This window comes from Colias croceus, chromosome 25, assembly GCF_905220415.1.
Source record: "Colias croceus chromosome 25, ilColCroc2.1".
Taxonomy (NCBI): Eukaryota; Metazoa; Arthropoda; class Insecta; order Lepidoptera; family Pieridae; genus Colias; species Colias croceus.
The window spans coordinates 4,690,207-4,715,670 of record NC_059561.1 but is presented as its reverse complement, the minus strand read 5'-3'; the positions used below and the strand labels follow the sequence as shown (position 1 = coordinate 4,715,670).

Here is a 25,464-nt window from a genome sequence, read left to right as displayed (position 1 = left end):
ATTTTCAAATGAATGCTTTTATTTTTATTTTATTTTATTCGACAATAATGTTTCAAATGTACCTTTGGTTTAATATCTAGATCTTAATTTTAAATTTTGGCTGGTCATTGAAAACTAACCCTGTATTGTGATCCGTCCCCCTACACGTCAATAAATATCGTAATCCGATAGTAAATATTGACGGATCACAATATGGATCTTACGTGTAGAGTTCGCCAAAGAGTTGCCCTGATTCAAGAGGTAGGTTGTTATTTGTAGGCTGCATACTACTTGAGAATTATCACCGTCACTGTATGACGAAAGGTTCCGTATTTTTAGTTTCACAACGTTTTCTATAAGTTTCAATTGAATTATACGGTCGACTTCTTCAACTTCCATAAAACTCAGGAGATTTTTTGCTAGCCCTAATTTCATATCCGCATGTCAATGTCATGTAAGTGCATATAAATGGAACAGATCAACATACGACTTATGATTTGGTATATAAAACGGAGTCAAGAAGTATTTGAGCATTTCAAAATTTGAACCGTTACGAAGTCGAGTTCGTCTAGTCTAGGCGGATTTAGCAATGTATGGAACATTACCTATGTTTGTGTACGGAGCCAACAAATACTGCAGTGTTTACGAAAAATTAATCTACGTTACTTAATATACAGTTTCGTTTTGTCGGATAAAATAAAGCTTTAATTTTGATAATATATATGGATCTGATCAACATACGACTTTGGATTTGGTATATAAAACGGAGCCAACAAGTGTTTATGGGTTTCTGAATTTCGGCCGTTACGGAGTCGATTCAGTTCGAGATCTTAGCAATAAAAATGTTGAGTATATCAATTTCTCCACGAATACGTTTGGCAACATCGCTCAAATATTTGCGCCGTTGCCACTCCGGGCAAGATCTATGCAACCGGAGTCGAGTAATATTGGGGTAAAGGTGGAGTCAGGAATGCACGGCAGTCAGGCTGGATCAACTAAGTGCCCAAGTTGGTATTTATATATATATATATATATACACATAAACACTTGTTGGCTCCGTTTTATATACCAAATCCAAAGTCGTATGTTGATCATTATCATTTATATTATCAAAATTACAGCTTTATTTGATCCGACAAAACGAAACTGTATATTAAGTAACGTAGATTAATTTTTCGTAAACTCTACAGTATTTGTTGGCTCCGTACACAAACATATTATAGTTAGTTAATGTTCCATACATTGCTAAATCCGCCTAGACTAGACGAACTCGACTTCGTAACGGTTCAAATTTTGAAATGCTCAAATACTTCTTGACTCCGTTTTATATACCAAATCGTAAGTCGTATGTTGATCTGTTCCATTTATATGCACTTGCATGACATTGACATGGGGATATGAAATTAGGGCTACCAAAAAATCTCCTGAGTTTTATGGAAGTTGAAGAAGTCGACCGTAATTCAATTGAAACTTATAGAAAACGTTGTGAAACTAAAAATACGGAACCCTAAAAAGATAGATTTGGACGAACCTTTCGTCATACAGTGACGGTGATAATTCTCAAGTAGTATGCAGCCTACAAATAACAACCTACCTCTTGAATCAGGGCAACTCTTTGGCGAACGCTACACGTAAGATCCATATTGTGATGCGTCAATATTTACTATCGGATTACGATATTTATTGACGTGTAGGGTAGTGTATTGACGGATCACAATACAGGGTTAGTTTTCAATGACCAGCCAAAACTTAAAATTAAGATCTAGATATTAAACCAAAGGTGCATTTGAAACATTATTGTCGAATAAAATTAAATAAAAATAATAGCATTCATTTGAAAATGTCTTAAAAATTTCCTAAATCGTAAACACCCCCAGAATCAATGCACTTGTGTGCGTGCGCGCATTGCCAAATTTATGTGTGTGCTAACTTCTACCTATCTAGGTTGTTGAACTGAATTGTTGCTTTTGTAATGTCCACACGTTCGCTTTTTAGTGGTGGACAGGAATGAAATCTAATTTAAAAAAAAAGTTTTTTTTTCATTAGTTCTAAAAAGTTATCGATTCTGAACCATTTCTGAAAATTTGGCCGGTCATTGAGAACTAACCCTGTATATCGCTGGATTTCTGGAACTCCTTGTGATCTGATCCCAGGACCTACATCGCAATATTTATCTTGCCGTCATCACGTCTGGCTCGTACAAAGAACGTTTCAGTACTGACGCGATACGTATTGATGGTGTAGGGTGTGCTGTGATCCCTCCCAAGATACATCAGTAAATATCAAGATAATTATCATAATATTTATTGACGTGTAGCGTTCGCCTTTGCCCTGATTCTGATATCAATCTGATAAAATAATTAAAATGTTAGATTTAGGTCAAAAACAAATGACGACTCATATTCTTGCACAAATTATCCATTGCGGAGTAAATATGAGTGTACGCAGATCGCCAACACGTTTAACTAGCAGTGGTGCAGTGGGTACTGCCGGTGGATCGCATCCCGATCTATCGAAGCTAAGTTCGTTTTCTACGAGTTCTACGCCAACTGATACTTAAATTACTTACAGAAAACGGAAACAACCGCTAGAACAAGATTGCAGATGTAATGATGATATGAAGGATATTCGGTCGGAGTTGAGCCGTATTAGTACATTATTTGAAAAATATGTATGCTCAAATGAACAAATAGTAATTCATTCAATTAAACAAAATCATTTCGGCGGTATGGCGACCATTTAGAATCGTCTGAAAAGTATGGCGATGCATGGCGATTTTCGTAAATGGCTGCACGACGATGGTTACCTGTGCAAAAGTTAGCCTGGTACCAATAAAATAAAATAATAAATAAAATAAAATTTATTAGCAACTTCAAATATAACATTACAATATTGCTCTGCCTTCTGAACTAGGTAATTCCTATATCTCAGAAGGCAGTGCCTTCCCTTGCAAATTCCATGTTACATTATATTTAGCAAGTTAACAAAATAAATTTTAGTGACTAATGATAAAGGATACAAAGTAAATGATTAAGAAAATAAAAGTATACGATTTGAATTGCACAATACAATGGTTGAATTGTTTTTTTTTAAATCAACGCATTCGCGTCGGTATGGCGGGATTTATGTCACACCGGAAAAGTATGGCATGACACTACCGTCTACATCTTTTTTATGGGCTATCGGTAAATTCTAAAATTTTTGTGTTACAAATCGTTTGACTTTCGCTATTTTTCCGACGAGTTTGACTAACGCCCACGCGACTAAGCCGCCGGTACCAGCGTTCACACCATCATTTTTCTTTCTGTCATTGCGTACATCAATACACCCCTGTAGAACCGCCATCCTGTTACAAATGACTCGAAATTTTGTGTCAATGACTCCCGATCTACTAGGTTTGCGAATCGACAGCTCTCTAAAATGGAATCATCACATCGACCACCTAAAAAATAAATTATCAGCACTTCTTAGATCTCTGCGTAATATTACTTCTTGCATTCCTCATAAATTACGCCACACCATCTACAACACGTTAGTAAAGCCGCACCTAATGTATTTAATAGAAGTATGGGGGAGTGCTTACAAAAATAAACTAGCGCCACTCCAAATTTTACAAAATAAAATCATTAAAACCATCTTTTACTATCCTCTTTTAACTAAAAAAAATCTACGACGACACTAAAATAATGAATTTAAAACAATTATACTTTTATAATACGTGTATGTTCATCCGCAAAGCGCTACATAAAAACATAAATACAAATATTATATTCTCAACATCAAATCGCCACTATCCTAATAGACGAGCTAGCTATCTTGCCCTCCCGAAGATCCGAACAAATTATGGAAGGCGAACGGCAACATACGTTTCTATAACGGGAATAAATGTCTTTAAACCTTCAAATGGCTAAGGCCGCAAGCGACCAATGGCTGAGCTCAGTGGGCTCTGATTGGCTCATTTGAATCGGATCAACAAGAGCTAAAACGCAAAAAAGGTGGATTTGTATAAAAAGCACGTAATTATTATTATTACTGATGGTGACACTTGTGGCTCCGTTCGGATCCACATACGGACGGTGGTGTGGCAATGGATCCACAAATACCAACCGGATCAACAAGTGAAAACGGATCAAATAATTACTAACTATATGGCACGTTTGATCAACATAGTGCCCGTGGAGATATCTATATATATATATAATATTATATATATATATATATTATTACCATAGACAACATGGTGATGATACAACGGCTTATCTCGTGTATTATACCGATTCAATACATAGGTATAATATTACGTATATAATCAGTTCAAAGCTAATACGTATTTATGAATACTAATACGTTTGTACATAGTTATATGTTCACATGTTTATACATTATCATAATATGTATAACACGATTGTATAATAAGGAGATTACAAATTCGTTTGGAAATTATACTAATTTTGCCACGCGATTTTCGCACTAACCGAAAAAGAAATTAACTCCAAATTAGCATCGCAAAAGAATCCTTTAATTAAATCTACTTTTACAGCTATATAATTGCTAGGTACATGTTTAGTAGATTCAGGCGGGTTACGTCATATAGCAGTTTTATTTCTAGTGTGGGAAAGAGATGGCGCTAGGCGACCTATATAGCGCTGTCTCTTTTCCAAACTGGAAGTAATACTGTTGTAAGACATAATGGTATGGAGGCCAAGTATTCCAAGGTGTTGATTGGGTGCTATTCAGATATTGCAACGTTCAATTACTAAGTTCCATTTGGAGAATTCGTTATTGCTGATTTTCTCGATGCATCAAAAGGTTTTTTTGGTGATGAATGAAAATTTGTGCTTTTGACAGCTCGTCTTGTATCTCTGAATATTTTGATGAGTTTATTTTTGAATACCTTTCAGAAAATTTCGCTAAAATTCAAAATGACAGCAAGTAATGTGTGTTATTACGTCGTTTTAATTTTTTGTCTCATTTATTTCCTAAAAAGTATGCAATTCATCTCCATTTTGAGTTAATTTAAAATCAATTTTCATCAAGACTTGTAGTAAATTTTCAACGTTTATAATAATTGACGAAATTCATTTATATTACTGAAACATATAAAATAAACTTTGTTATTAATATCTCGAGAACAGCGGAACCGATTTCGTTAATTATTTATTTATAATATTCTTTGAAGTACGAGGAAGGTTCTTATGGAGAGAAAATGTTTAAAACAATATTGTGAAGCCGGGCGGACTAAAAGTCTCATAAAGTAAGCGCAAAACATTTATCATGTGAATTAACAAACAAGTGAAATCGAAAACACATTTTCTAAACTTCAAAATCCATTACCTACACGCGGTCAATTATTTCATACACTAGGAACGCACTAAAAATACTATCAAGCGTAGCACACCACAATAACGCTATCAAAACACATGAACCGAAATGAACAATCAAAATTATCTAGCCAAAACATTGATTTGCTAAACAAACACCATTATTCTAATTGCGTTCACATAACTTCAATTAGTGCTGGCATCGGTTCAGGAATAGGCAATTACGATCTTTTTACGACCACATCCACTTAACTGCAAATGCGAAATACTTGAATATTAGTTAGCAGTGATATAGCTTGTCTGCTTTATAATACATTATACTCAGGGCTTAAGTAGCAGCCTATAAATGTGCTATTTAGTACCGAGATACTCTGCCAAATTTCGCCGAATTTATATGTCAACCCTACTGTTTCGTAATACTTTGAATGTAGACTTGCAAATCTATACTAATATTATAAATCTGAAGAGTTTGTTTGTTTGAACGCGCTAATCTCAGGAACTACTGGTCCGATTTCAAAAATTATTTCGGTGTTAGATAGCCCATTCATCGTAGAAGGCTTTAGGCTATATATCATCGCGGAGCGCATCCAATAGGAGCGGAGCCACGTGAGTGGAACCGCGAAGCGCAGCTAGTTTAATGATAGTTAGAGAATGTAGGAAATCACGACGGGATACAGTAATAATATTTCTTTATTACTTGTGTTATTTCTCTTGAGAAAAAATAAATACGTGACCGGTATAAATAAGGTGGGTAATAATTGTCTAGAACCCGTTTTCTTTCTATAAATTATTCGGGAAAGACCGTCAGCAAGGGAATCCATATTATTAATATTAAAAGTGCGTATGTCTGTTTATATATCTGTCAGTGTAATATTATTTCACGGGTGTGGTTTAATTGTAAAGATTTGGATAAAAATAGATGAACTTCATTTACGTGGCAGAACTAGTACAATTCTATATTTTTTAATTAACATATTACATAATATAAGATTATGATAACAAAACGAGATTTTCCAGCCAACTTGACCTACGTTACCTACACATTGATTTCTTCATTACACTCATCAATACCTACGAAATTAAATTGTAGGTTGACAAACGCACGAGTTTTATTATTAACAGTTTTATTACCGTTTTTATTTATAAACAAGAAAGATAATTAGCGTTTCGCCAGATAAATGAAACTGGCACTGCAGTAATGCAGACACAGTTTTGGATGAACTTACGTAAAAGCGTCAACATCGGCGCTATAAACTTTGCTGATTAAATTTTACGCGTGTTGAATGTGATTATGTAATCTGAAATTATACAGGACTTTTGTAAAGTCAAATAATTTATATTTAGATTATAAGTAGTAGGAATATGTCAGACTATTTCATATTAGAGAAGCATAGACGTACTGAAGAATACTAGACTCACAATCACAAAAAGGTCGTCAAAAATGTCAAAGCAGCGCTGTTAATATAAAACATGCATTGAAATAAACACCTTAATTCGTGACATTAGTGATTAATTTTCCATCGTATAATTTATAAGAAAACTCTGCCTAATAAACGCATGGGCAGAGTTTTTCTCCAGACATTTTTGAGGTTTATTTTCAATTGTAAATCTAATCATTTAGACGTGTATAACGATGAATAGAAGCAACATGTTTCTCTCCTTGTCCGTTGGAACGACCATTCTTCGCGGAATGCTCAAACCTAGTAGATGACAACACTCTAGATATTGTTTTTGGTTATAATAGGTTTCACGCACACTTTTGGGCGTGTACGCATTACATATTCTGTTTTGTGACATAAAATACAAAATTTTATGTCAAAACAAGGAATGATGTAAATTCATATCAATTTTGTTGTCGTAATATTAACTGCGGAAATAAATCTGTCAGGTCTATATGTTACATATAACGTTAACTTAGAATTAGAATTCCTTTTATTCCATTAGCAACCATTGAGAGCGCTGCAATTCATTTAGACATTGCAATATTGCGTCTAGAATGGCTGGCTTATTTGGTTCTGTTGTGCCGCATTAGAATAGTTTATATCTAATGTTTATATATATTTGTATATAATCTACTATACTTTAGCAGACTGTAATATGAGGCAGTTAATTAAATTGACTTACATTACATCAGTATAGCTCCATAATCTATCCCTGTACCAGATTTCACATAGTTCTGAACACTGAACAGCCTTTTTGGCGTGACGGAGTCTTAAACATACATCCAAACTTTCGCGTTAATAATATAAGTAGGATAAGGAAATTAGGTCCATGCATTTCTCGGAAACTATCGAATGGTATCTAATCTATTTCCCTAAATTCCAATATAATAAAAAGCACAAATTTCATAGAAATAGTTTTATTAATTAAGAATTAAAATCCTTGCATCTATTACGTAATTCATATTGAGTAATATTAAAGCATATTAGGTATTTTATAATATCTGTCATAAAACTTTCCTTGTTCAAAATAGTCTTTTAATTTATTAGTGTTTAAATAAAAGATACAAAGTACAGAGAATAAAGGCTTAATAGAGTTCTCTGTAAACTTAAGCCTGAAGTTCTCGAATAATCCAGACGATTGTGGTTCAAACATCGTTTGGACTTCGCTCATTGGCTTGTTGACCGAACTGTGAAAACTGGCCTTTAGACACAGTACTAAGAAAACAATTGCGTACACTCACAAACAGAATAACTTTTGAAATAAATAAAATAAGGCGAAAGTTTTCTAGTTTTAGATAAGGTGTCCGATATAGACTAGCCTTATTTTTCTTTGGTTCAAATAGAACGGTTTGTTAAATCTTCTACGTAAAAGAAGATTATCGATTGTATAAATGTAGCAATTTCATGATTTTTTCCTGTTCGGAATCACAAAAGAAAAAAATCGGTTAAGCGGCCAAGTGCAAGTCGGATTCCCGTATCAAAGGTTTACCGACTCGCAATTGACCGGTTTTTATTGTTAAAAGTTAATATGTAACAAACTTCTAACTATAATTAGAAGATAAATAGCTTTAGCTTCGTTGAACAAGCCGTAATAAATACATTTTTGATATCTCGATTATTCTGCTTAATTAATGCACGCAACAACTCTTCTGATTTCTAATGAACGGCCATTGTTCAAACAACCAACGTTCGTAATGAAACCTCTCCTTTATAAACATGCTTTATTTTGCCAGAATGTTCTATGAACTATTGATTTTATTGTTTGCAGTCATTCGATATAGTAGTGCTTACAGGAATGCAATTCCTCATTGTACCACTATAATGGCATGGGCTCAAGTGTCTAATTGCTTCGATTTGTGAGAAGCCTTTGTAAGTGTTCTGTAGGATATTTTCTTTGTGTTTTCGTTTAGTTTGTGTTGTCTCTATTGAATGGAATACTATGTTTGGTTGTTCTGTATTACAGGAACGGTAAAGTGTTGGAGCAATTTTGTAGAGCTCGTTTTATCGAAAATAATTTATGATAATCAGTTTTTAAGCAGTTCTGTATCATCATCGTAATAATATTGTACAATGTACAGGCTTCTTGACTAATAGGAATTATTTTTATAGTATTCGAGTACCTATTTTTGATTTGGGGTTCGGGGTTTTCCAGCATGTGCCTACTATTTATTTGTTGTTAATTAAACACCTTATTATTTATATTATCTGTATAATATGTATATTTTATAATCCAATAACTAAAATTTATATATCCTATTTGATTTCGGTCAAAACTTTGACGGAATCCATACTAATATTATAAATGCGAAAGTAACTCTGTCTGTCTGTCTGTTACTCAATCACGCCTAAACTACTGAACCAATTTTCATGAAATTTGGTATGGAGATATTTTGATACCCGAGAAAGGACATAGGCTACTTTTTATCCCGGGAAAATGACGCAATCCCGGAAATCCCACGGGAACGGGAACTATGCGGGTTTTTCTTTGACTGCGCGGGCGAAGCCGCGGGCGGAAACCTGACAATAAATCGGATAAAAAGTGGATTATTCGAAAACTCACTTTGGCTTCGTGTTAACATTTTTAGTAAAAACTATTTCGTTATATCTATTACTCATCTTCTCTATAGAAAAAATCTGAAACATCATTTGTATGAAGGAAATTTCCATAAGTTCAACAAAAATTCTACTCTAATTATATTCCCAAGTAAGCATGTATAATATTAGATTTATCTAATATAAACATATTTCCATTAATTTCTACATAGTCGTTCTGAAACACAGCCATTATTATGATAAAATTACTTACATAATTAATCCGAAAACATAAAGCAAACTAAGAGGAAAATAGGTGGATTAAAATCTATTTTTAGGAAATCAAATAACGATTTTCTAGAACTTGTTTCAAGTTACTTATTATGATATCTGTACATTTTTGTTTTAATTATGTATGTCATTAATTTAGATTCAGTGTATCTATACACTTTTTATCAAACACTTTTTATAAAAGTTTAACAAGATTGAAGTGCTTAATTGAGAAATCTATACTAATACTAGCTTACCGCCCGCGGCTTCGCCCGCTTTCTTTAAAACGATTTGAGATTTAAACTATCCTATCTCTCAAGTTGGATCGAACTGCACATGGTGTGCGAATTTTATTATAATCTGTTAAGTGGTTTAGGAGTCCATTGAGGACAAACATTGTGACACGAGATTTATATATATTAAGAAGATTAAGATTAAAAAAGCTGAAGAGTTTGTTTGTTTGAACGCGCTTATCTCAGGAACTACTGGTCTGATTTGAATCATTCTTTTGATGTTAGATAGCCCATTTATCGAGAAGGCTAAAGCTGAAGAGTTTGTTTGTTTGTTTGAACGCGCTTATCTCAAGAACTACTGGTCCGATTTGAATCATTCTTTTGGTGTTAGATAGTCCATTTATCAGAGAAGGCTATAGCCTATATCATTATCATTATCGCTTAGACCAACAGGAGCAATGCGGGTGAAACCGCGAAGCACAGCTAGTCACAGATAAAGGGCATAGTTTAAACTAACGTAGATACTATTGAATTAATTGCTTTTAAAATTGATTTGAAAATGAAAGTGCAATAAACATGAATTTACTTAAGTTACATAAGCCAATTCTATTCTTGGTTAACGTGAGCGAAGCCTGGAGAAGCAACTAGTATTGTGTATTAATATGGATTAGATAAAGAGAACCAAACCAGTCCATTATTTTGTTTCAACTTTATAGTTCATTAGCGAGATATAAATGGAAAAGAGAAACTTTGAAATAAATAAAAATCACGGACATAAGCTTCTATTTTACATGCAATAAAGCTTAGCGCACACTATCGGAAAACGATTTTTGTTTTGCTTTGTCCAAATGGAATGCAAATAGTGATATTTGTTGACGTTTTTGATTTTACGCATTTAGTTTTCATGGCCTTGTAATAAACGTATCTGTGTTTAATTATCTGTTATAGAAATGTGCCTGTAGTTTGAGCTAATAGCACAGAATACATAATAGTAGCTAAACGCTACAGAACGGACACTCTCCGCCTCCCGCCAAAGTTAAACACTTACCTCAACCCCGCACGATCAGCCGTAAAATGGTCCGCATTTTTCTGCAAGGACGATACGCAACGAAGATTGACAACATTAATCAAATTGACTTAAAGTAATTTTATTATTTTGGATTTGTGATTATCGTTTTTCGTAGAAAATAGTTAGATATTGTGCTGTTTACGGATGTATTTCATCAGAAAAACGCGAATTTTTTTTTACGCTAGTCACAAATGTGCCAACCATAAAGCGTTAAGACACACATTTGCAGTCTCTACAGTGTGACTGTCAAAACGATAATTTTGTATGGAGTGTCCGGGGTGTGCTAATAGTTCTCTTTCTTTTAATATAAATGAACGCTACCTCGAGTAGATGCGCTACAGAACGTTTACTACCTACCTTATTGAATACAAGTTATAGAGCGGCGTAAAAATTACTTAAAGTGAAGTCCCATGTCCCCTAGTGGCGTAAGGGGCAGATGCATTATGCATACATCTGTTTCACTGATCGATTTTCTTTAGAGACAAGTAGGTGATCAGCCTTCTATGTCCTACCACACCGAGACATTTTTTTCTTCGTCTCCATTGGGAATCAAACCCAGGACCCCTCAGTTCTACGCTCACGTATCAACCACTGTACCAACGAGGCGATCACACACACAAATTAGGTACTTAAGTACTTTTAAATGCCGACTAATTAATATTTATAAAACTAATAACATATAACGAAAGCTACAAAACACAATATAATAAAAGAACCACCTAAAACATCCTTCACATTGTCAGAACTAAACCAAACTTAAATGAGACCGCAGACAATTTCAAATAAAAAATTATTCTCAAATGCAGTTTACCGAGTCGAAAGTTCTAAGCTAAAGCCAAAATATACAATCGAATTGAGAACCTCCTTTTTTATTTCGGTTAAAAACATATTCAACTGATTTAAACAATTGTACCCAAGCGATACCTTCCTATAGTACACACACAAAAGATCATTTCCAAATGATTCTTAAGAAACAAAGGGTATAACTACGCAGATGTTATTAATGTGTTTCGTTAATGAAACACGGATCAAATTTATTCTGGAAACGTCTAGAATAAACGTGTTCTGTTTTACTATTTTCACGCAACTTGTTGTACGAATTAATTCTTTATTTCTTGTAGTATTTCTTGATTGCTGGGTTTTTTTTTTTTTTGTTATTTCTTGAAGGGTAAATTATGGCTTGAGGCAAAGCCAGTGTTTCTGACGTTGAGTTTAACTTTAGTTTGTACATTATAAATAGTTAATGAGTATTCCTATCTCTAGGTATTATATAATTTAGTAGGTGTGTCTCGTGGTTTGAATAGCATTGTTCTACTACAATTATTGGTCGTAGCGTGATGACATAGCCGATAAGCCTTTTCAATAAATCGGCTATATATAATTGAGTGATTTTTTCAAATCAGACTAGTAGTTCCTGATATCAGTGCGTTCGAGCAGACAAACAAACTCTTCAGCTTAACAATATAACTATAGATACCTACATAAAAATAACAGTAGTATTAACAGCAGAAAAACGAAACTGTTAATTGTGTCCACTAAGCCTAGGACGAGAGATTATAACCCGTCCTAATGATAAAGCAATATTGTTTCAGGCTTATTTTATTACTTTTTGTCATAAAGATGCTAACGACCATACGATATGAGTAAATTAAAAACGGGCAACGAATATTCACCTAATTTTTTGTTTATTTTAATTTTGTCACAAGGTGAAAAGTCTGTGCGCTGTGTCATCAAATGTTTCACATGAAATAAATATTGTTTAACCGTTTTATTATTATTGCAATACATAATAAGATAATACAAATCTCACTTTAAGTATTGAACAATCATTTGTATCAATCAAAATAATCATTTGTATATATACAAATGATTATTTATTTCGTTAAGAAAAATATATTTTTCTTGAAGCAAAGTTCCATCCATGGTCGAGTAAACACTACACTACACAATTATAGTAATTCGTTTTGACCAATATTTTAATTTTATCACGTGTCAACTCGAGCAGATTCCATACAAGGGTTTAAATAAATAAATAAATATGTCAGGAAAATTTTCACACACGGCACGATCTGATACCATACTAAGCTTTCGCTTGTGTTATGGATACCAGATGGCTGATAAACATACATATATAATTTTAAATAAATTCTCATATTAGATTAACAATAAAAATCCAAATTCGAGCGATATCTACACAAGAAAGTGTGAAAGAGACCACTAATAAAAACAATTTAATCTGCAATAACATCGCTATTCGCTACGCAAAAATTAGAACCGTTGGCTCTATTTGCATACTAATTCTTTGTTTTAATACACTAGACGATGTAAAGTCGACGATATGGCTGCTAATTTCAAAACTTGGAGGTTTAATTTTGTTGCATTGTTGGGAAAGCTTTGTTATTTTAACTAAGTGTTTGTATTAAGGCAATTGGAATTTCGGAATTGAAGCGAGATTGTGTTATGCATGTAGCACACATGTACATTGTACGTATATGCAATATTGAATATTGTGTTTGTGTGAGTAGATTAGTATTATGGGCCGTGTTCATAATGGATAGCGTTGGCCCAACAATTATTCGTCAATGTTTGCCACGACCACGGACATTAAGGCCCTCTACACTATCGTGATTGCCTCTACTCGCCCAATGCTGCCCATTGTGCAGAGGTCCTAATAGGTATTTCATCAATCTAACTCAGACATAGACGTTATTATAGCATTGTGTATGTGTAAGATAATAAACCGGAGAAAATTATGTAGCTGAAAATATAGTCATATGTTATTCAAACTAGGAAGTTTGAATTTTAGTTTTAGTAGTTTAATTTTAGTAGTTTTAGTAGTTTTTTAGTTAGTAGATTTAATTTAAATTTCCTCAATTTTTTTTTATTATTTAATTTAAATCTGTCCACGAAAAGAGAATATTAAATTTTAGTAACACATTAACACTGTTTTACAAAAAAAAATCAGTGCCAAAACTATAGTGCATTGGCCCGTGATACCTTGACCTATATTTAAACACGGGGTTGTAGTAAAAATCATTTCTAACAATGTTCTGTTTATTTATCTCTTAATAAATACTAGCTAGAACACGTGACTCTTATCTATCTGTTATATATCGACTATTATCTATCTGTGTACCAAGTTTTAAACACATCCCATCAGCTTTTGCGTGAAAGGATAACGAACATACATCCATACATTTTTATGAACTTTATAACTAGTAAATACATATTATAAACGCGATTATAATATTAATATTTATCAATCTTAAAATCCGAATCAAAATATATTATATTGTTATAGATATCAATAAAGCTTTGTTAGCACTACAAAGTTTCCCAATTTTGAGGGAAAATCCAATACTTCATATTTATAATTGAGTTTCCCTTAATTAAGCTAGTTTTATTTGAGCTGTCTTTACCCGCTCACTTTAATCGTAGTTCATTACCGCATCATATTGCTATGATTGTACAAATTTGTTTAGATAAATTTGAACTCTATTTACTAATAAACGAGGCTCAATTTAGCTTAAATTCTCATGATAAATAATTTTATGTAACAGTATTGTGTTACTAAATATGATTATTCTATTAGAAATGTGAATCTCTGTAGGTATAATTATATTTATACACACATGAATGTGAGTTAAACATTAAAATGTTATGATATATCATTTTAATGCTGTGTAAATAAAAACACGTTAAGTGAAACACTCTGGTCTATATCATTTATTTATTTATTTATTTATTTCATTAAGGATCACCAACATGACATACACTGATACATAGATAAAAGCATTAAAGTAATTACAATCGTAGACATAGTGCTGTCACAATTATAGGCAACCACCACTAACAAATACAACATTAAATCCAAATCTAAGACACACAGTCTGCAGCTAACTGCAGATTAGGTAAAAAATACACATATACATAAATCCAATTTTGACTGCAAAATAATCAATTAATGTTAAAATAAAACTACATTTGATCAACTGGGTTTTGGCAAAGGTTCAATCGAGAGCAATTCCTTTTTAAATTTATGTACAGTATTTGAGAAAATCATTAAAAATAATTGAGAAAAGATTTTTGTAAACCTTCCTGCTTTCTCTATATTAAAGTGATGGGGCAAAAATGAGTAAGTACCAATTTAAATATACACACATTGTACAATAAACACGAATATATAACTATATTTGTGTTTAATGTATTAACAGGTAAAAATAAAAATGAAATAAAAATCACTTTATAATGTCGAAGATTATTTATGTATGTGATAATAAACTATTATTTATTAGATCCACTTACAATAGTATTACGTATGTATAATACGACAAAAAATCTACGTTATATACGTTTTGTTGTGTAACATAAATTTAACTAGTTTAATATCCAACATGGTTTTAATACAAACATTACAACTTCATCAAAACTTCGCGTAAAATCTCTCACATTTTCTTATATTTATATTCTCGTGGCTATGAATATTCTGAAATTCTAGAGTGGCTTTTAAATGAAGATTTATTAACATTAAACATAAGGGAAACATAAAAGTAATGTAACCTAATGTGTTGTAACTATAGTAATTTAAACAACAGCTTTTTGTAGAAACAAACGTTATTCAACACAATATGTTGTATATTTTTGTTAATGTTATATGTCTGTTACTGTATTTCAAAAAGTTTGGCATATTACTATGATACTTATAAGCGCATATCTTATGAATTCCTATACATAATAAAAAATGATATTCAATAGAATCTGTAGATATTGTACCACACACGTTATTCAGTGCAAAATATAAAATCTAATTAAAGATTGACTAAAGAAAATCATGGGTTATATTATCTTAAACATATTTATAATCGTAAAAATACGACATGTAACTGCTAAGTCAGAAATTACGCTACACAAACGGTAAATTTCAAAAACATGCACTTAAAAAGTGAAAATTTTTCATCCCAACGTATCTACTTCCTACAGTACAGACTACAGAGGTCAAAAAACCTCACCATCATGTATCAGCATGACTTCTAACAAACAAACAACTTAAACTATTTGTTGATGTACTTCACAGTAAGTTGGTCGAGCGCCACCTGAGACCAAGTCGTATGCTACAATATCTAATTTAAGTTTGTTAGCAAAATCGTATCGAGATTGTGCAAACCATTTACGGACGTTTAAGTATTCATTTAAGTTATATTGCTGCACTTTCAATTGTTTTAAATAATTTAAGGTGATCATTTGATTGCTCATTTCGATAAATTAATCTAAACGTAAGTTATAATTTTTTAAAGCCGGGCTTCTTTGATGAAATAGAACATAATTACGTCTTTAGGTATATTATGGAGTACTAGGTTTCCGCCCGCGGCTTCGCCCGCGCAGTCAAAGAAAAACCCGCATAGTTCCCTGTTCCCGTTCCCGTGGGATTTCCGGGATTGCATCATTTTCCCGGGCTAAAAAGTAGCCTATGTCCTTTCTCGGGTATCAAAATATCTCCATACCAAATTTCATGAAAATTTGTTCAGTAGTGTAGGCGTGATTGAGTAACAGACAGACACACAGAGTTACTTTCGCGTTTATAATATTAAGTATGGATTTAAGTATAATAATAAATATTTTGTATTAAATATGGGATAATAAATTAACAAGATTTTACATAAATAGTTCCATATCGCTTCTCAACAGACTTACTCATTCAAGTTGAAAGCGCCTTAAGAAGATTAATTATTTCACGAGAGCGTATCGATTAAAAAAACTTTCCTCATTGCGCAGAAAACTTTAGTCTTTAATATTTATAGCTGAGAATTTTTTTCTTTATTTATTACTCAGAAATTTGAAATTGTAAGCCTTTGTAAGGGTTTCTTAAAGTATTCCTGAACTAGCTTTTCTTAGCTGTCTTTCATTAATGTTAATTATGAAAAATATAAAAGTTTGCATTTTTCTAAATGAATCTCTTTGAACTAAATAATTATTGTATGCATTTTTCATACAAACTTACTTATATACTTATATTACAAGCTATAGTATGCTACTCAAGTAATCTACGCACACTCTACGAAATTGCTACGCGTAGTGTATCCATGGTCTACGATTAGGCTACGATGGCCTACGGCCTACGCAGACAGACAATACTATAATAATATTATTGGTTAGGCGTGCAACTTGACACGAGTTTATATGGATTATGTAATATGTATGGTATAAGAAAGACAGTATACATATTATATAGACTATTCAGTAATTGTGTTTCCTAGTAGTTCTGTTGTCATCTTTGTTTCTTAACGTTATAATATTATATTAGTATTGTAATTTTTTTAGGTTGTATGTAAATAAAACTGCAGAAATCTATCTCAAAATCGTCAAATATACAATATCTAGATACCTTCATCTTTTCGTAATTAAAAACTAATTTTCAGTTTATGAAAAGAAACGCAAAATATAATTACGCTACTACATTACAATGACGATTCCATTGTACTGCCTATAGAACTTTGAAAGCGGTTGAGGGTCCAGTTAGCACCTTTGTGAGAAGGAAGTTTGAATGCTCTTTACAACCCCTTCAGCTTTTCAAGCGCTGTAACTCGCTTAAGCACTATTTTATGAATAATTTGGTATTTTCATGTTTGGTATAGATGAATTTAGATGGAGTATAATATTTTGTTTTTTTATACACTAACAGGGTACTCAAAATAAAAAGTGAACAGTATTTCTTTATTTCCTAAGATTTTTTTTAAATCCTTATTATTTATGTAAAAGGCCTATCATAAATACCGATTTTAAGTTATATCATCAAGATTCCTGACTTCTATTTTGTCCGACTAATATTTGAAGTAGCAAAACTGAACTGGCCCTTTACCTTTAATATATATTAAGAGTTTTGTAGGTCAACATATAAGGTACATTTTATTTTATACGTTTACATTGTAATACAATTTCAATTAAAAATAGTGTTATTTCATTGTATCACACATAAGTTACCAATTATGATTCATTAATCTTATTAACAATCTATATAATTAGGTCAATTTATAGTTCCTAAAAAGGTCACCAAAGTAGTAAATAAGAAATCTAAAAGTGATAAAATTAGAAACAGAGCTCAAACATCCAAGATAAGCTGTCTTCAAGATTTCTCGTTATTAACCAAGTTAAACCAGAAGCCTCACAGCTACTTGACCCAGCTAAGCCTCTTACAGTTTTAAATTTATTTTCAACCTGTACAAGAAAATGTGTTAATATTTTATCATTTGAACGAATATGTAATTGGCGTAGATGCATATATAGGGACCTATTTGTTTGGATTTTTAAAATTTAATTTAATTTACGTTATAATTTTTAGTTAAAGTCTGTGTTGTTTAAAGGGATTTTATATATTACATTTGAAATAGTGATTCGCGAATTTTTATTTACCTAATTTTAATAGTTAACTAGCTGTGCTTCGCGATTTATAGCCTGTAATTGTCGATAATTGGGCTATCTAACACCGAAATAATTTTTCAAATAGGACGTAGTTCCTGAGATTAGCTCGTTCAAACAAACAAACTTCAGCTTCAGTATAGATTTTACAAATAAATAACTGGCACATTAATCTTACTTTTATATCATCTAAGAAGTAACGTACATGCATGTTTTTAATATTTTACAAACAAGTCATAAATCATAATATCGTATTATATCATTCTTATTTATTAACCGACTTCAAAAAAAGGAGGAGGTTATCAATTCAGCCGGTATGTTTTTTTTTATGTATGTACACCGATTACTCCGAGGTTTCTGAACCGATTTACGTGATTCGGGAATGCGGGATGGTGTCGAATTAGTCCCATAAAATTTTTATTGGGATAGGCCCAATAGTTTTTATTTAATGAGCATTTTTGTCTGTATTTGTAAATGTTGCTAATGCAAGTTTGAAGTCGGTTGTTTTTAACGCAGTTATCACTTGTTATAACTGTAAATATTCACACACATGTACCAAAACAACAATAAACGAAGCCAAGAAATATAATTTCGAGAAAGCCTCGAATGTATTGTTTTCACAAATATTAAAGAAATGGGACTAAGAAAATTATATTTCACAATAAAAAAAAGTGCAAGACTAGAAGAGCCGGTAACATTCAGTGGAGTGAATCTCAGTATTGCAGATGCATTAAAAGATTGTACTTATCGTAATTTCATTATTCTTTGTCTTTTTACGATGAAGGAAGGTTTTTTGAGTGTATGTACGCACGCCCTACAGCCCAAACCGCTGGACGGATTTTGATTTATGAGGTTTCGTTGCATTCAATAGATTATTGGTAACATAAGCTACATAAATTAGCAGTTTTGTTACCGCAGCACTTTTATATTACATAGCATAATTTTATCGTACACGTGTAAACTTTAACTGGGTCTTTTAATATTGGTGTCACACAATTTATAAGAAGAAAAAACAGCTTGAAAAAATAAAGTGCACGCCTCCTAGCCGTTATTAAATTTTTACCAAAAAAAGAATAGAAAGGAATAATAACACACGTGTTAGAAGTGAAACTTCTTTGGCAAGATCCAAAGATACCACAAACGTCGCTTTACTCCATGACGTGACCTTCAGCTTACTGCCCTAATCAAAATTTTTTCTTCAATATTTCAATTGAATAGTTACTCCTATCCATGATATTTAAAGATATTATAATATAAGTTAAAAATTTTAAATCTCCGGTATATAATAATCATTTCTCCGGTTACAATAAGTACCTAAATAATCGATAATCTTGTCTTAAACTCGTCTTATCTCACGTGAATAAACAGAAAGTTGTAAGAGGCACTCGTGCCATTTTGGCACAAATAAATTCCTTTCTGAAGTATTAAATTCATATTTGGAGAGATATTATACGATATGAGTACTAGCTTCAGTTTTGAGACAATAAGTAGCCTAGCTACGCTTTCTACATAATATATATTCTAATATTATAAAGCTGAAGAGTTTGTTTGTTTAAACGCGCTAATCACAGGAACTACTGGTCCAATTTGAAAAATTCTTTCGGTGTTAGCTCATTTATCGAGGAAGGCTATAGGCTATATATCATCACGCTAAGACCAACAGGAACGGAGCCTTTATTGCGTGAATGAGTAATAAACATGCGTCTTCACAAACTCAGGTTATATTTTGAGCAAGTGTTAGTTTCCTCTATCTCTCTATTGTTATAGTAGAACTATTAACATAATTTAAACAATAGCTTTCAATACAACCTTTACCCAATAACACAATTCTAACGATCATTGTTATTCCAAAATAGCAATTAATCACACCGCAATAAAACACATTTCACCTTGACCGTGGAACAAAGCCTTACGGTATGTAACAGAAAGATCCCGGAAGCGCGGTTTTTGTTTAGCACGCTTGCGTACCCTTTTTAATTACGAAGATGCTTCGAGCTGAAAGTAAAAAAAGTAAAAACCCAGAAGGATATTGCGGCAACTTGTTTACTTTATCTGCGCGTGTAATAAAATTTTTAGTGGATGCGGTGTTGTCATGTTCTACGAGGGTATCGAATAGCCCAGGTGATTTTTTTTACTTATTTAGACTATAATATTATAAAGCTGAAGAGTTTGTTTGTCGGTTTATTTAAACGCGCTAATCTCAGGAACTACTGGTCCGATTTGAAAAATTCTTTCGGTATTAGATAGCCCATTTATCGAAGAAGGCATTACGCTGAGACCAACAGGAGCGGAGCCACGCGGGTGAAACCACAAAGCGCAGCTAGTCATAGATTTTGTTTATGCTATAAATTGACGTCTCTGTTTATCTGTTCGCCAAAAACTGAAACGCTTTTAACTCCTACTACTTGTACAATTTTGAACTAGTGTAATATTTAGAGATCAGAGACTTCGCAACTGTAAACCCACACTATAAAGTTCGAAGTTCGGAACGTACCACAACAATTAGGTAATTAATTAAGTTATAATTCCATTTAAAAGTTCACTTCGCGTTTAAGAAAACTATTATTTTAATCCAAAGCATAATAACACAGAAAAATGTTAAATCACGCTATTTTTACAAATCGCGCGACAAGCTTTGTACCTTTATCATTATAGTAATCGTGCATAATGTGAAATTACATTTTATCAGCAACAACAAATAACAGTAAAAGTTTATGTATTTCTTTTTATTGCAATAAAAGCTGTTATTTGAAGTGAAACTTCTTTATCGGGATTGGAAAAAAATTTAGTGTAACATTTTTTCGTTACGCGTGACATTTTTCCGTTACGCGCCATCTTTTTCTTATCCCTACCACGCTTGATTCGACGTATTTCTGTAAAGTTGCATATAGTATTTTTTTTAAATAAGGTCATAAAGAAGTTTTACTTCTTACGTGTGTACACTAGTACTTTTATATTAAAAATATCATACAAGCGACTGCTTGTCATTACTCAATTATCTAAATAGCATAAGCTCTTTATTTCAATTAACAACCATTTATTTCGAGCCATCGCAAATTGCACGTAAAATTATCTTCGAAGACCTATTCACTCACGCCGGATGGTTATTCTTTGCTCTTGAAACACCTTTTATGTAAAAAGCGAGTAAATGAGATGTGAATTGCAGTCAAGTCCAGCAATTTGGCTGAATAAGGCGTGAAAAGGGCAGGCTTGAATAGTTTTTATATCAATTGAATTAACGTTACATGTCATATTATGTGGTGTTTAACTTTTGTACAGTATTTCTTTTCTGGGGATAAATTAATGTTATCAATACCTCGTATAATTTCTATAAGTCAACAGAGCTATTGAAACTTTATAATAGTACTTTAAAAGGCTTGTTTAAATCATTATTTATAAACGTTTTGTATTTAAAGTAATGGTATATTCAGTCATAAATCAAATGAGATTGAATAGTTTTTATCTTAGGTCCATTTTTTGCACAACATAATATTGTTATTGTATTCTGTTCTCGTCCCGCCAATAGTGATCATTTTGCTTGTTTACCTTTTACCGTGGTTGGCTGGAAGAGATCACTATTAAGTGATAAGGCCGCCAAAATAGTTGTACTATGTTTTATCTGTAAGTAGTTCTAAGGTTACCTACTGTACAACTATTAAAGAGTTAAATAAATTGTACACAATTCTAAAGATCCCTTATAAAAAAGTAAGAGTAAGACAGAATATCTTCCTATACGAAGAAACACAAATTAAACCGTGAGCTTAGGAATGCATTCAGTACTTTTTTATCGTTTTTAACCGACTTCAAAAAAAAGGAGGAGGTTATCAATTCGGCCGGTATGTTTTTTTTATGTATGTACACCGATTACTCCGAGGTTTCTGAACCGATTTACGTGATTCTTTTTTTGATCGATGCGGGATGGTGTCGAATTGGTCCCATAAAAATTTTATTCGGATAGGCCCTGTAGTTTTTATTTTATGAGCATTTTTGTCTGTAGGTATTTGTCAATTTTGCAAGTGCAAGTTTGAAGTCGGTTGTTTTTAACGCAGTTATCACTTGTCGTTCCTGTGTTCCCGTAGTAGGAACAACATCCTGCTCATGAGGATAGATCCACCGCTTCCAAAAGTGTAGCTTTATTCACGATGTACTTTTTTAACGTAATTCTAAGACAGCCAATATACAACACCGTAAATCCAAAAAGTATTTTTGCAACAATGTTACACGTATTTTTTCGCGCTATATTACACGTATAAGGTTTCTCGCGTAATATAAAGACTGTTGAACGAAACCTTATATTGCTGTAATTTCCATGTATTCGCGTAAAAGAGGTCGAGTCGACATAAATTTAATTAAATGCTAACTTATCGGTTGCAACGTTACTAGACTTCATTTAAATTGAACTGGATAGCATTCTTTATGTAGTTTTACCTTATGTTTATTTATGGAATTCTTCAAAATGATTAATATGAAAATGATTACGATAAACACAAATATTCGTATTGTATAACACCAAAGTCTAAAAGAGTAGTAATAAACAGTCATCCATAGGTACATATCAACAGAATCGTCAAAGTGTGTTGTAAGTTTTAGATAAATTTTGCAAGTAGTAAATTAGTTAATTACACAGGTTAATTATTAGTTACCACTCAAGTGGAATTAAATATTTTTTCATATTTTTGCATTAAACTATTCGTAGTAATTGACTTCCTTATTTTAAATAATAACGTGTGGTGTGTAAACAAATATATTATTATTAGAATAAACACATTTATGTTAATCATCTCATTAACCCTTTATAGAATATTCAAATAAATGGGATCTCTAACATTTCACAAATAGGACACTAACCTCCATTAAAATTTACCTCCCAACAAATTACAACTCAAATTAAGTGAAACGCAACACTTCGAGTGAGTAACTCAAAAAAGTAATTGGACTGATTGAAGCGTCACTAACTACTTTAAAATTACTAAACTCAGCAAAAATACATGTTAACCCTAATTTGCCGTGTCCAAACTTTTTGCTCTCGCTTCCATAAAAGGGGTCACATCGACCCCCAAAATTAAGGTCCTGCCAACGCATTACTCGCTCGAATGTTGTCACAGACCCAAATAATTTCTTAATCAACTCACCTTTGTTTACGCTAATTGTGTCGTTTGCTATTCTATTTGGGGTCTACACAAACAGAATTCCAAAAAACATAAATGCCTTCGTAAACATGTATGGGGTATTCGTACATGTTGTTTACTCTATATCGTGTATTGAGTCGATCGATGTACGGTTATTGTTTTGTAGCACGTCAGTTGCGTATTTTTGGTTACGTATCTCAGTTGTAATCTATGCTAATATTATAAAGCTGAAGAGTTTGTTTGTGTGTTTGTTTGAACGCGCTAATCTCAGGAATTACTTATCCGATTTGAAAAATTCTTTCGGTGGTAAATAGCCCATTTATCGAAGAAGGCTATAATAGGCTATATAATATCATCACGCTAAGACTAACAGTAGCGGAGCAATGCGGGTTACACCGCGGGGCACAGCTAGTAATATTATAAAGCTGGAGAGTTTGTTTGTTTGAACGCGCTTATCTCAAAAACTGGTCCGATTTGAAAAATTATTTCAGTGTTGAATAGCTCATTTATCGAGGAAGGCTATAAGCTATATATTGATGATATAAGCTAAGACCAACAGAAATGGAGCCACGCGGGTGAAACCGCGGGGCGCAGCTTGTGATGAATAACTTATGATATTGTTCAGATTCAATGTAACATGTCCACGCATAGAATGTTACAGGGATTTTTAAATCGCCATTTTCGGTATCGATAAAACAAAATATACGTTTTGCAACTCCGTCGAAAGCCAAACAATTTATCGCATGACGTGAATCATCCGTATTAATGTCATAAATGCGAAAGTTATCCATATTATTCTTACGTTACCTTCGAGCAGCTGACGCTTTCAACATCAAATACGGTTTATAAAGTACTCCTTATTTCGTATCGGAAACGATAAAATCAAGCTGTTTATTAATCAAATGCATGAATATCTATAATATTAAATGAATCGCCAAATGGTAATCGCAAAACTCGAGAACGGCTGAACCGATTTTGTTCATTATTTTTAATATATTATTATTTTAAGTACAAGGATAGTTTTAAGGGGGAGGAAACGTAAACATGTACCGCGAGCTAAGCCGGGGCGGACCGCTAGTGTTAGAATATTTATAAAAGATGCTGATACATTTGTTTTTCACACAAGGGTTCAAAGTCCAAACCGTTTAGAGATACAATTACCACAAGGACAAACAAAGTCATTAAATGGACAGTGATCCTGTCTGAAACATTTGTAAGAAAAATAAAAAGTTCTCGACGTTCAATCAACGCTAAAAGATAATTTTGAATTGGGACTTTGATTGGATATTTAAAATCAGGGATCTCTTTATTCTAAGATTCTTAAATCTCGTAGAAGATAGTCGAATCTTTTACCTTTTGAACGCTTGAATCATGATTAATGAAAATAATAATTACATCAAATGTTTTGTTAAAATAAATACTTTAATATTTTGCAAACGAAATTTAATTAAAATTACAGAAAATTACATTGAAAGAAATCTCTACAATACATTTTTCATCTCGCTATATTGACAAAATATTTATTTTTCGTGTTTATTTTACGAATTTATAAAATCGTAATCATAACTCATTTTAAAGGAAGATTTATTTTATATTAATAGCATGTTTTGCCCGTGATCATATTCGCTGTAAAACCAGAATATGAATACATGTTTAATGCGTTAAAACTTGAAATCCTGAAGTTTCCAACCCATAAATGCGCGCGGTCACGTCTAGCGGACTTATTTTTTAGTATTAATATTTCTAGAAATTTCTAGAAAGTATTTACATTGTTACAAATTATAATGTACCGTAAAACCTCGGTATAATATCTCGTAACAGAACCTACTTACGTCCATTTTACTAACAACGTTTTAATACGTGTTACAACTTTCATGCGAGTAATTATGACATAAACTTAAGCCATTACGTGTATTATTAAGACAAACAGCTCCATTAAGAGCTCAAAAAATGCGATTAAAAAGTAGAACTAAATAGTTAAATACACAATGAAAACTGCAGTTAGTCTTTGCATTTATTAGTCTTAAACGACCGCATTTTAAGTGTTCATTTGTTACATCTAGGAATTACAATGTG

General features: G+C 32.5%; 1 protein-coding gene across 2 annotated transcripts in view; it reads left to right on the top strand.

The window, feature by feature from the left end:
* Positions 1-25,464, top strand: part of LOC123703244 (zwei Ig domain protein zig-8-like) — a 137,310-nt gene that overhangs the window by 94,456 nt on the left and 17,390 nt on the right. The gene's annotated exons all lie outside the window — the stretch shown is intronic.